Genomic DNA, 14,099 nt, shown 5'->3' on the forward strand with positions numbered 1-14,099 from the left:
TCCTCTCCCCCTCCCTTCAGGCTCGCATCTCCTCCTGCCTCCGGGACGTCTCCACCTGGATGTCGGCCCGCCACCTAAAACTCAACATGAGCAAGACTGAGCTCCTCATCTTCCCTCCCAAGCCCGGTCCGCTCCCAGACTTCTCCATCACCGTGGATGGCACGACCATCCTTCCCGTCCCGCAGGCCCGCAATCTCGGTGTCATCCTTGACTCGTCCCTCTCGTTCACCCCACACATCCTATCCGTTACCAAGACCTGCCGGTTTCACCTCTACAATATCGCCAAGATCCGCCCTTTCCTCTCCACCCAAACGGCTACCTTACTGTTACGGGCTCTCGTTATATCCCGGCTAGACTACTGTGTCAGCCTTCTCTCCGACCTCCCTTCCTCCTCTCTCGCCCCACTCCGGTCTATTCTTCACTCCGCTGCCCGGCTCATCTTCCTGCAGAAACGATCTGGGCATGTCACTCCCCTTCTTAAACAACTCCAGTGGTTGCCTATCGACCTCCGCTCCAAACAAAAACTCCTCACTCTAGGCTTCAAGGCTCTCCATCACCTTGCCCCTTCCTACCTCTCCTCCCTTCTCTCTTTCTACCGCCCACCCCGCACGCTCCGCTCCTCTGCCGCCCACCTCCTCGCCGTCCCTCGGTCTCGCCTATCCCGCCGTCGACCCCTGGGTCACGTCCTCCCGCGGTCCTGGAACGCCCTCCCTCCTCACCTCCGCCAAACTGATTCTCTTTCCCTCTTCAAAACCTTACTTAAAAATCACCTCCTCCAAGAGGCGTTCCCAGACTGAGCTCCTCTTCCCCCTCTACTCCCTCTGCCATCCCCCCTTTACCTCTCTGCAGCTAAAGCCTCATTTTCCCCTTTTCCCTCTGCTCCTCCACCTCTCCCTTCCCATCCCCACAGCACTGTACCCGTCCGCTCAACTGTATATATTTTCGTTACCCTATTTATTTTGTTAATGAATTGTACATCGCCTTGATTCTATTTAGTTGCCATCGGTTTTTATGAGATGTTCTTCCCCTTGACGCTGTTTAGTGCCATTGTTCTTGTCTGTCCGTCTCCCCCGATTAGACTGTAAGCCCGTCAAACGGCAGGGACCGTCTCTATCTGTTGCCGACTTGTTCATCCCAAGCGCTTAGTACAGTGCTCTGCACATAGTAAGCGCTCAATAAATACTATTGAATGTCTTGTTCCCATTAGTTGTATTTTATATTTGCTTATATTGTATATGTTTATTTATTTGTTGCTTTATATTTGTTACTCCTTTAGATTGTAAAAGGGAGGGGATCTTGTCTTTTATGTGTATTGTTCTCTCCCATGTACTTAGTACAACGCTCAGCCCATAATAGGTTTTCAGTGCTACTGAAGATGATCGTGGTAAAGGCTCCAAAAGGAAGGGTTAGGGAATGTGGTTCTTGCTCGGTGGAATCTCTTTAGACCTTGAACTAGCTCTTTGGAGGAAGGGAGCCCCCAAACTCTAGGAATCGTGTTATGGGCGGGGAATGTGTCTGTTTACTATTGTATTGTACCCTCCCAAGATCTTAGTACAGTGCTTTGCACACAGGAGGCACTCAATCAATACAAATGAATGAACCAATCTACTTAGTCTGATCATTTACTGCAGGGCAGCAGATTAGCTCAGATTGAGATGTGGGTTCTTATGAGGAGTGCACACCGAAAAGCCAGTCCCGGGGATTCATAATGAGCCTTCTTTTCCTCCTCCTCTCCTCGTACTCCATCCCCAAGTCTGAGAGTGGCAAGAACTGGTTCTCATAGATTGGAGATGCTTCTGCTGCTGCTGCTTCTACAGTAATTTGTTTTTGACACCATAAGTGTGAAGATGGGTTACCCTGAATACTCTTCTCATCTTCTCCTGAGGAGACGATGGTCCTCTTTAAAACACATCCTCGCTCCTCCCTGGCCACACTTCTACTAGTACAAGAGCCTTTTCCTCCCTGTTTACTTTCTGAAAGTGAGTCGGCCTGCATCAGGATAGTAAGTGCACCCTTCAGTGGAATGGACACAAGTCTCCTTCACTGTGCAAAACTTGCCTTCCGAAATGTGCTTATTAAAAGAATCGGTACACAGGCCCATTTTCTAAGAGACTATAAACCCTATAATTTAAACTGAGATGCACTAAAGTGTTGTACGACACTTTTCTGGCTAAAATATTAGTGGTGTTTTAAGGGAGTTGTAAAGGTGTACTTGTTCGAATGCATCCACGGAAATTAATTCTATGTGCTTTTCTTCCTTTCCATTAAAGAGAGACTCGAGATTAGCTGCTTTGGTTATCAAAAAGACAAATGCATTATTTTCTGTTAGCTAAATCTAATACTCAGTGATCATGAACCTAGGCTTTCTTCTCTAATTTTACCCTGAGTTTTCATTTGTTTTATGAAAAATAATGATATTTGGACCAGTTATATTTTTGTCTTTCTTTCCTAGATTGTCTTAGAGGTATTAACTGAAATCTGAGATTTTGGGGGAAGTTCATTTGAAGCTCTATTTTCAGAGGAGGGTGGAGGGTGAGAAAAGAAGTATAGGAGAGGAAGTGGAGGCAGAGAGCTGAGAAAGCACATCCTAGGATTCTTCCTTTTTCATGTGGAAACTCAGATGTGGAACATTCACTAGGTTGGAGCAGAGTGATTGGGTATGAAATAAAGGGAGTAGAAGAAATTGAAGGAAGAGTTGTTTGATATTTAGAACAACAGGTTCTAATCCCGGCTCTGCCACTTGTCTGCTGTGTGACCTTGGGCAAGTCACTTAACTTCTCTGGGCCTCAGTTACCTCATCTGTAAAAATTGGGATTAAAAAATGTGAGCCCCACGTGGGACAATCTGATTACCCTGTATCTACCCCAGTGCTTAGAACAGTGCTCTGCACATAGTAAGCACTTAACAAATACCATAATTATTATTAAGAAATGGGCTAACATTTGGTGATTCCCCAAGAAAATTCAGTAATTCTCTCTCCCACCTTCAAGTTTTACAGATGGAAAAATTGAGGCCCAAAAGAGGTCATCCTCAGCCTTCAACCTGTAGCCTACACATCTGAGGAGGAAATATATGACCTGCCTTATGTCCAGAAGTTCAGAAGCCCCTTCATGAGAATGATTGACTATTCTTCAAATTACTTCATTCTCCAAAGGCAAAAATTCAATCATGTAAGCCAAAAGTATAGTTTATGGAATATGTTCAGTTCTGCCAAACTGCATGTTTTTACCATGTATTTGGGCTAGAACACAGAGAGCTTGGGAGTCAGAGGTCATGGGTTTGAATGCCGGCTCTGCCACTTGTCAGCTGTGTGACTGTGGGCAAGTCATTTAACTTCTCTGTGCCTCAGTTACCTCATCTGTAAAATGGGGATTAACTCTGAGCCTCACGTGGGACAACCTGATTCTCCTGTATCTAGTTGGTAAGCGCTTAACAGATACCAACGTTATTATTATTAGAAGAAGAATAGGGGGACGTTCTCCTAACAAGATACAGAGTGATATGATATTGTGAAGAATCAGTTGTCTGCATGAACACGGTGTCAAACCTTGGGAAATTCTACAACTCAAACTTTCCTTAATGAGGGATTCTACAAGATCACAATCTCCATGTTAAAGGAGAGCTGGGTGTACATGGATGTGTGGGTATGTATTCACAAACTCTGTCAGCAAATCTACTACCTTATTCCATGAATGGAAGATTAGAGAAAGTAAAAAGGAGCAATTAGAGTAATCCTAATGAACCTTGGATCATCCCCACTGAACCCCGCCACCCCCCCCCCCCAGCATTGCCTTTGAGTTCCCCAGAAAGAGGAAATGACTTTACAGATTCTTAAGGCTTGATCTCCATCTTCAGTAGGAATCTGATAATTCCCTAATGGATTCACCACTCCGAAAAGCGAAAGAGCTGTACTGAAGGAAAAGCATCTTCTAAAGGAGCTTTCATCTTCCTAGCTTCTCTGCAGTACAGCAGGAAAGCTTTTGAAGAGCACTAGTTAAATTGGGCCTTGCTGTTAAGCACTTGATATTCACTCCGCCCTCAGCCCCGCAGCACTTATGTACATATCTGTAATTTATATTAATGTCTGTCTCCCCTCCTTGTGGGAAGGGAATGTATCTCTCAAATCTGTTTTATTATACTCTCCCAAGAGCTTAGTACAGTGCTCTGCACACATTAAGCATTCAATAAATGCCATTGGTTGATTGATTAGACTGTAAGCCCATCAATGGGCAGGGATTGTCTCTATCTGTTGCCGAATTGTACACTCCAAGCACTTAGTACAGTGCTCTGCACATAGTAAGTGGTCAATAAATACTATTGAATGAATGAATGAATGATTGAGGAAAGGTTAAAATTTTAGAATTCTTCAATTTTACCAACCATGGCTCAGGCCATCTCACAGATCAAAGATCCAGATTATAGAAAAATATAAAATTAGCAGGGACTTTGCAAGAGTTAAATACACTAGCTAATGAATTGAAAATATGAATTGGGCCAAGATTTGTTTAAAAAGAGATGACCTTTTGCAAGGGGTAGAACAGGGGAATGGGGTTTGAGTTTGCATGTGTGTGTGTTCACTTGGTCTAAGGGGAGCGGGCAGGCACAGTGGAAAAAGGTGTTCAAGAGAACTCAAATGCCAGACTCCCAAACTAACTGCTACTATCTTGCAGAGAAGCAGTATGGCTCAGTGGAAAGAGTACGGGCTTTGGAGTCAGGGCTCATGAGTTCAAATCTCAGCTCTGCCACTTGTCGGCTGTGTGACTGTGGGCAAGTCACTTAACTTCTCTGTGCCTCAGTTCCCTCATCTGTAAAATGGGGATTAAGACTGTGAGCCCCATGTGGGACAACCTGATTCCCCTGTGTCTACCCCAGCGCTTAGAACAGTGCTCGGCACATAGTAAGTGCTTAACAAATACCAACATTATTATCTACAAGATATAAGATATCTCTGGCCACTTTTCCACAAAATAAGTTGTCTTGGGGAACAAGCAAGTGGAGGTTTAGATTTAGGGTTTGGAGGTCTAACTTGGCCCTCATTTGCATGGGCAGGTCCAAGTATAATTTGGACTCTCACTCAGAAACCATGTTATCTTGTAGATGTTTATTTCTATGGAACTTCCTTTAATCACTCATTGGCACAGTTTGATCAATTGTATTTGAGTGCTTACTGTGTACAGAGCACTGGACTAGGCACTTGGGAGAGTACAAGATAATAGAGTTGGTAGACATGTTCCCTGCCCACAACAAGCTTACAGTCCAGTTAAGTACGTGATTCCGAAGGGTGTTTTTGTATTTCGTTTTTGGAGGACTACTTATGAGCATCAATTCCCAAACTCGGCTTTCAGATGATCTAATACGAGCTAAGTATCCCACCAAACGGACATCATTCAGAGTCCAGCATTCCTTATGGTGAGGGAACTTTTGAGAAGAAAAATGATGTCTAGACACATCCTTGTTAAGTATGTCCTTTAGAATAATACATTTGTCTATCTTAAAAATAACAGTCCCTAAACATGCCTCTTTGGGAATTTGGTAATGGTGCTCTTTACACTGACACATTTTACAGTTACTAAATTATTTGCTCCAAATGTCTTAGTACCAAAATACATGGAAATAACTTCATTCTGGCCGGGCTTCTAGAAATTCAGGAAAAACTCTGAAGGTTATTTTTATTGACCTTTCCGTGGTCAGGTTGCCTTTCTCTCCAACTGTCCCTCTGCTCATTCTCTCCATTCCAAACAAGCAAAGCTATCATCCACCACACTCAACACTCCCTCTTCTGATATATTACTTATGACTCATTTCCCCACATCTGAAATTTTCCTCCACTTCTTTCTCTCCAAACTAGTCTCTCTTGCCCTGCCCCTGTCAAAACTTAAAGCAATTTCAGTTTTCAGTTCATCCTCACTCTGCTGCATAGAACATTTTTCTAAAAAATGTTCAGTCTATGTCTTCCCTCTCCTCAAGAATTCCCAGTGGTTGTCCATCTACTGCTGCACCAAATAGAAACTCTTCACCATTGCCTTTAAAGCACTCAATCAGTTTACCCCCTTCCACCTTACCTCAGTGATCTCGTACTATGGCCCAGCCCAAACGCTTTGCTCTTCCAGGACCATCTTACTCACTATGCTCCTCTCTCGTCTATCTCCCTGCTGATCCCTTTCCAAGGTCCTCTCTCTTGTCTGGAATTCCCTCCGTCTCCATTCACACCAGACCACTACTCTCTACACTTTCCAAGCCTTATTAAGGTCACATATCCTACAAGATTGTCTTCCCCAGTTCAAGCCCTCTTTTCTCCAGCTCCCTCTTCCTTCTGCATTGTCTATGCACCTTTGGGCATTTGATATTGGTAAAAAAAAAACCAGAGCATTTCCAGTTACTAAGGCCAGACTGAATGAGATGTATATGCTGCTATCAAGGCATTCATATAATCTATTCCTATGTTTTGCTTTATATGCATTCCATCATTGACCTCATTTTCAGAAAATGAAAAAAAGGGTTAAGTGTGAACAAATTTACTTTTATGTTCAAATTCCCTCATAGATAAAATGACTTATGGCAGGATTCTCTTTGAAGAATTTCAAATTCCCCTCTATCTCACTTAGAAACATTTATTTCAGAAAATTGTTTTGGTTTTCATCTGAAGTCAAGATAGTTTCAGCTTTAACAAAATGTTCTTGTCAGGCTAGAAAAATAATTTTATGATGTGTAATTTCATCATTTGAACAGGAAAAATAGAAAATAATACCAGAGTTTCACTCTGGGTGGTAATTTGTGGCACTCAAAAAAATCTCTGCGTGGAACATGTATGATGCATTAAAACAAAAAAAAATTCACACCTGCTGGGTTTTCTCTCCCCTACCACCCGCCCCCCCCCCATCTCTCTCAGCACCCAGTACTCCTATTAAATATCTGTTATGAAAGGAAACGCAAACCTTTTGGAAGATTCTTGTCAAATCAAGTGGAAACAGGAAATGGGAAAAAATAGATTCAGCTGGGATAAAGTTAGCATTCCAGACTAGAATTGTGTCTTCAGGAAGGAGGAATCAGCCTGTAACTACTCAGGAAAACTGTTTCAATTCAAGTAAGTCAAACAGGGGGCAGAAAGGAGGGTGAAACATCTGCAGTGTTTAGGAAGCTTTATCAGACCTTTTTTTTTAATGGAAACTTGAGTAACACTTTTATTTTAATGTACTCTTCAGCTCTTTGATGCCTCCCTAGAGAAATCAACCTGCAAACACTCAGGGTCATTATCTGTATGCAAATAAGTCAAACTGGACCAGGGAGAATAATTATTAGATGATTATTGATACAAGACCTCTGCAGCACAAGGCTCAGATGGTCTAGGTTTTCCTATGTGAACTGTGTTACTCTTTTGAAGCCAGCTCCACTGAAGGGAGGTCCTGTTGTGTTCAGTGTAGGAAGGTTTGTTGGCTACACCATGGTCTTAACACATTATTGGTAATTCACCCCAGCTGGGAAACGCAGAAACCCATTCTGGTGGACTCCACCCCACTGAGGCCTGGATAGCCAGAGCCACCCTTTGTTCTCTTTACCAACCACTTACCTGCCATGGAGGGCAAGCCTCGCCCTAACCCTGCAGGCAGTGGACAAAATCAGTGTTTTACACACGCAGAAAGCAGAAGAAAGACTGAAAAAAACATGCCCCTAAAGTGGGAGGGGTTTATCAAGGCAATCAGGGACTCCTGGTAGTCAACAACTGTCACCGCCCTGGTTAGACATGTGACGAACTAAAGTAAAGTGGGTTTCTTTGGCCCCCAAGGCTCAGGTCAGACTGAGTCAAGGGAGCGGAGTCAGAAACTGAGAATAACTGGGGCCACCATTTTTGGAAATTGAGATTTACAGTAATAACAGTAATGGTATTTAAGCACTTATTATATCCTAGAATTGGGATAAATATAGTAATAATCATAATGATAATTATGGTATTTAGACACTTATTATGTGCCAAGCACTGGACTAAGTGATAAGATAGACACAGGAAAATCAGGTCAGACATAGTTCTTGTCCCAGATGGGGTTCATAGTCTGAGGAAGAACTGGTATTTTTTCTGCATTTACAGATGAGGAAAGTGAAGCACAGAAAAGTTATGTGACTTGCCCAAGGTCACACAGCAGGCAGCGATGGAGCTGGGATTAGAACCCAGACTTCTTGATTCCTAGTCCTTGTGCTCTTTTTCTAGGCTATGCTACTACCTGATTAAAACTGAACAGAGGTACGTGCATTCAAAATTCCCATTCTTCTTCCGTGTACTTCTAAAGAATTCTTAAGAAAAATTAAACCGTTGCCAATCCTGCTGTAACGTGAAGTTTCATTGCACTTTTGATGTTTCACAATGGAAGAATTAGGGAATGTCCTTCCCACAACACAAGGCTATTCTGGGTATCACATGAGCTGCGAGGTAACGCAAGTAGATTCAGTGTGGAAAGAAATGGCTCTGCAAAAGAAATGGCTGTGCATGTGGAATATGGCATCAACAAAGGTGGATGCTACTCTGGTTTCCAACCTTTGCCTAAGCCTTGCTGAACTGTACAGTATTTTACATCTTTGTAACTCAAAGTAACGTAATAATGAGTGTCAAAGGTACAAAGTATTCTGTGAGCGGTAGACATGATAATCCTCAAAGAAGCTTTAGTTCTTTAAAAGACCTTCCCCGATTAAGCCTTCTCTTCCACAGCTCGATGTCCCTTCTGAGTTGTCCAAGCACTTGGATCTGTGACCTTTGGACTGTTGATATTTGCCCCACCTCAACTGCAAAATGCGGATTCAGTACTTGTTCTCCTGCCTACTTAAACCGTGACCCCCCATGTGGGACAGGGACTGTATTCATCCTGATTAACTTTTATCTACCCCAGTACTTAGTACTGGGTTTGGCATATAGTGAACACTTAAAAAGTATAAATTAAAAAAAATAGAAACTAAGTAATGAATTTTCCAATATTTCCTTATTTACCTTCCAATGGTTATATTTGGTAATCTTGTTAGGTTTGCTCTTTGTTTCTGTTTCTGTCCTCCCTATTTCAGATTGTGAGTTCCTTGTGGGCCTTAATAACCCTGTGTTCTCCCAGTACTTAGCACACTGCTCAAGAAATGTAACCTTCAATTGATTATAAACAAGACATTTAAAAAAAAGTATTAAAATCTCGTAATTTCCAAGTCTTATTTCTAGTCTGAGGAAATGGAAACAGAGTTCTGCAAAGGAATAACCATCTCTGAATGATATGGTAACCTTAGAGATAACATCCAATGACACTACTATTTTTGTCCTTTATTTGTTCAAGAAAAAGCACTATCTTCTGAATCACCGATGTCGCTCCTACTAAATACCAATCCTTTGGGGTTTTTTAGCTTCTTATTTTGGTGCTGCAATCTCTTTGGGGATAAGGGTTTTTGAGATTAAAGCATTAGATTTTTCTCCTTTTAGACCTCTCTGCTGTCCAGAAGATGTCCCTTGATGCCCGAAGCAATAATGATAATGTGTGGAATAGAATTGCTTCATGTCCTTCTTTTCTGCATCTGCTACTCCAAGAATCAGTGAACATGGGAGCATGGTATGTCATCGTGACATTTTCCTTTTCAGAAGCAGCCAAGAGAGCAGGAGCCTAGAATTCAGGAGGTCTGGGTTCTAATCCCAGATCTGCCACTTGCCTGATGTGTGTCCTCGGGCAAGTCATTTCAATTCTCTGTGCCTCAGATTCCTTATCTGTAAAATGGGTATTAACTACTTGCTCTCCCTTCCCCTTAGATTATGATTCCTACGTAGGATAGGGACTGTGTACAATATGATTATGTTGCCCCTATCCAAGCACTTGGCATATAATGCTCACTTAAATACCGTAGTTGCTATTATTGGTAATGTAACACTCATTTTGTAGGCTTTTAGAAAGTTTATGAATTTAGGTGTGAAAAATCTCTGATATCTCCAAACCATGAAATCAACAGGTTCCCTGGTGCACTCTTCTTAAGCAAATGTCCCCAGCATTCACAGCAGTCCCAAACTTCAGATTTTCAGATTCTATCTAGATAGTCCATGATTCATAAAATGTATAACTTTCACATGAATAGAAAATTCCCCAAAGAATGTGCCGTGAACACTACTAAATACAGAGTGCATGTCATGACTCGTGTGCAGCATGGCTCAGGGGAAAGAGCCCGGGCTTGGGAGTCAGAGGTTGTGGGTTCTAATGCCGGCTCTGCCACTTGTCACCTGTGTGACCTTGGCCAAGTCGCTTCACTTCTCTGGGCCTCAATTACCTCATCTGTAAAATGGGGATTAAGACTGTGAGCCACACCTGGGACAAGCTGATGATGATGATGTTGGTATTTGTTAAGCGTTTACTATGTGCAGAGCACTGTTCTAAGTGCTGTGGTAGATACAGGGTAATCAGGTTGTCCCACCTGAGGCTCACATTCTTCATCCCCATTTTACAGATGAGGTCACTGAGGCACAGAGAAGTGAAGTGACTTGCCCACAGTCACCCAGCTGACAAGTGGCAGAGGCGGTATTGGAACCCATGACCTCTGACTCCCAAGCCCAGGCTATTTCCACTGAGCTAGGCCGTTTCTCAACCTGATTACCTTGTATCTACCCCAGCGCTTAGAACAGTGCTTGGCACATAGTAAGCGCTTAACAGATACCAACATAATTATTACTATTATTATTAGGGAAGCAGCGTGGCTCAGTAGAAAGAGCCCAGGCTTGGGAGTCAGAGGTCATGAGTTCTAATCCCAGCTCCGCCACTTGTCAGCTGTGTGGCTTTGGGCAAGTCACTTCACTTCTTTGGGCCTCAGTTCCCTCATCTGTAAAATGGAGATTAAGTCTGTGAGCCCCAAGTGGGACAACCTGATCACTTTGTATCCCCCCAGTGCTTAGAACAGTGCTTTGCACACAGCAAGTGCTTAACAAACGGCATCACTACTATTATTTACAGGCAAAAAGAAATTGAGGCAATTATCTCGGTAATCCATGGAAAAGAATCTACTTGTGGCAAAAAATTGGCTTTTGGGTTTATTTTTAATATGAGTTATCTGTATAGCCTGCCTTTATCAATCAAAACTCAACTCTCTGCTTCTCTTTGCCTGTTACATTTCCATCTGTTCTGAAATTTATTATTTGGATGCAGTTAGTCATGCACCCAAACCAAAAAAAGAAAGTCATATTCAAGAATACCAAAACATTTAGTTTCTGAAGGAGGCAGATGCTGTTAAATTCCAAAAATAAAAGGCTCTGCAGGGATCAGTGGGAGGCCCAGTTTCATGACTGTCTTTATTAATGTATTAGTGACCTGGAAGAAGAGATAAATAGATTACCAATTAAATTTATCAATCATATTATATTGGCAAGTGTTTCCAACACGGCTGAGTGCTGCCAAGATAATGCCAAAGGGCCAGGAGAAACCAGCCTGGAAATAGCAAACTAGAAGATGTAGGAGGAAAATTGAAGCAAAGTTATTCTCTCCTCAAGAGGACCCAAGTCCCCAAAGAGCTCTTAGAAAAAGCTGAAAGAAAATAAAGTCCTTGAGGGCAGGGATTGTGGCTGCTAATACTCACCCAAGTGCTTAGTACAATGCTCAGCACACAGTCAGTGCTTAATGGATACCACCGATCGATCGATCGAGATCTGATGTTTGAGTTTACTACTTAGAAACACAGATCTCGAGAAGGTAATCGGTGGCTTACGGGACCTTAAGTGTTCCATTCCTTGGTGTTAAAACCTAGCGAGGAGCATCTGTCATACAGTAGTCACATGTCCAAGAGCCAACAACTCTCAGTGTAGGTGGCAAGGCAAGACAAAGGACAACAGTTATGAACTCCAGTACAAAAGAAATTCTTAATTCTTCACTGGTATGTTCAGCTTGTTCACATTTATGGTTCGAGACATTCTCTGTTCATAATGAGTTTGCAGTCTAGAGGGGAAGACAAACATTAACATGAATAAAGAAGGAATTTATAGTTATAATTTTAAGATCAATCCCACCTTTTGGAAGCCAGGTCTTTACAGAAAGCATGGCTCTTCTCTTTATGATGGTGGTGATGATGGTGATGGTATTTGTTAAGCCTTTACTATGAGTCAAGCACCGTTCTAAGCGCTGGGGTAGATACAAGGTAATCAGTTTGAATACAGTCCCTGTCTCACATGGGGCTTTATCCCCATTTTATGGGTCTTTATCCCCATTTTACAGACGAGGTAACTGAGACACAGAGAAGTTAAGTGATTTGCCTGAGGCAAATGACAAATGGTGGAGTCGGGATTAGAACCCAGGTCCTTCAGAATCCCAGTCCCATGTTCTATCCACTAGGCCACGCTCCACTCTGTCCACCGCCCTGGTCTCCCAACCACCCAGTCTTTTCACGTTGCTTGAGACTGTGCTTCATTTTATCTTTAAATTGTCTAATCTGTCCTTTTGCCCTCTGCACGTGCGTTTGCCTTTTCAGCTCACCATACGGTAGCTGCCGGGATATCTTACTATCCATTCTCCTCACATGATTCATCCAGAAAAGCTGTAGGTAACTTCATATGACAGTGCAAGGCACATTCGTCATGGGTAAAGAATGTTTCTACCACGCTCCCAAGTGCTTAAAACGGTGCTCTGCACAGTGATGACTGATTCCATAAAAATATACGGAGGAGTATACGTGAATACTCAGGCAACTGGTTATTTTCCCCAATAGGGGCAGATACTTTTGAATGGCTTAGGATGGTGATGATTTTCTTTTCACTGTCTTCTTATGTCCCTTATTTTCAGTCAACTGTGTTGTGTCTTCAGCTGTGCAATATGACCATCTGCCCCTCTCCGTCCTATTATGGACATCGCCGTCTCACATTGACACACTCCCATTAATCTCTTCTTCATATGCTTATCTCCAGCAGATCCAAATTCAGCATACGGCTAGGCTTCAAATGACTTCCCGATTGATTGCTGTCTCCCGCTTTCTTGCTTCATTTGTCTAAACGAGAGTCTGTCTTAGGGCAAATTTACAAATTGTACAAAATATTCACGCACTTGCCAAATCACTGCTGGACTAATCATTAATCTCATTATGAGAAAATATATTAATTCGATTTTGCCTGATGATCTGGCACACTGATGCCAAGTGAACATATGATGATCTTCCTGCTTTAACTTACTCTCAGTTAACCTGTGCAGCGCCCTGCCAACTGGAAGGCTGTCTTATTGCCAGACAGATGCAGTATATTATAACAGGTAGATTTTTGAGCGGAGGAATTATCTGGAAATAAATCCAGGCTCTCATCATAGAACGTTCATATGGAAGTACTTTTCTATCCACATTTATTTCCTATCTTCTCTGCTACTGTCAGTTATAGATGCAATAAGAAATATTTTGCAGCTCTCACCCCCTCTGCTGTTCATATTTATTTAAACACACATTTTATTTCACTGGAAAAGAAGGCCAACAGCTAAACATTTTATAGCTTTAACACCTGAAACTGACATGCTTGGTGCTTGCCCTGCTTTTATTGTTCTTGAGCTAGTGGTCTTTATTTCAAAATAGGCTTTGAATTCCCTAGATCCTCTTTTGACAGTTTATATAACCATATTGATGTCCTGTTCTGTTTTTTTAAAACCAAACTCTCCCTCTGATGGCTCCCTCCTCCCCATCTGCTCTCTTCTCCTGTTACACCCCAGTTTGTGCTCTTTGCTTTTCCTTAATAACACCCTACCTTTAACTTTCTTGCTTCCCAGCCATTTGTCACGCATGGAATCCCACACACACAAACACCCACCCACTCGGTCATGACTTGGTCAACTGTGTCTCTTCTAACAGGCTACCACCTCCTTCAGGAGACGTTCTCTGATTAATCCTGCCTGCTTTCCATTGATGGCATCCCCTTAATAATTATAGTATTCAATAATAATTATGGTTGACTCCCAGATTACCTTTTGCTCTTTTCAATAGTCCCCACTGCCTCCCTTAGGAACATAGTTCTAACCGGGTGGTAGAGGCCTTGAGCCCTGTGGAGGCCAGGTTTATCTTGTTGGCCCAGCACTTGTTTGGTGTGAGGACGCTTAAATTGTAGGGATGGATTGGGTACCCGAGACAATTTGGGCTGGATT

This window comes from Ornithorhynchus anatinus, chromosome 7 (genome assembly GCF_004115215.2).
Source record: "Ornithorhynchus anatinus isolate Pmale09 chromosome 7, mOrnAna1.pri.v4, whole genome shotgun sequence".
Classification (NCBI taxonomy): domain Eukaryota; kingdom Metazoa; phylum Chordata; class Mammalia; order Monotremata; family Ornithorhynchidae; genus Ornithorhynchus; species Ornithorhynchus anatinus.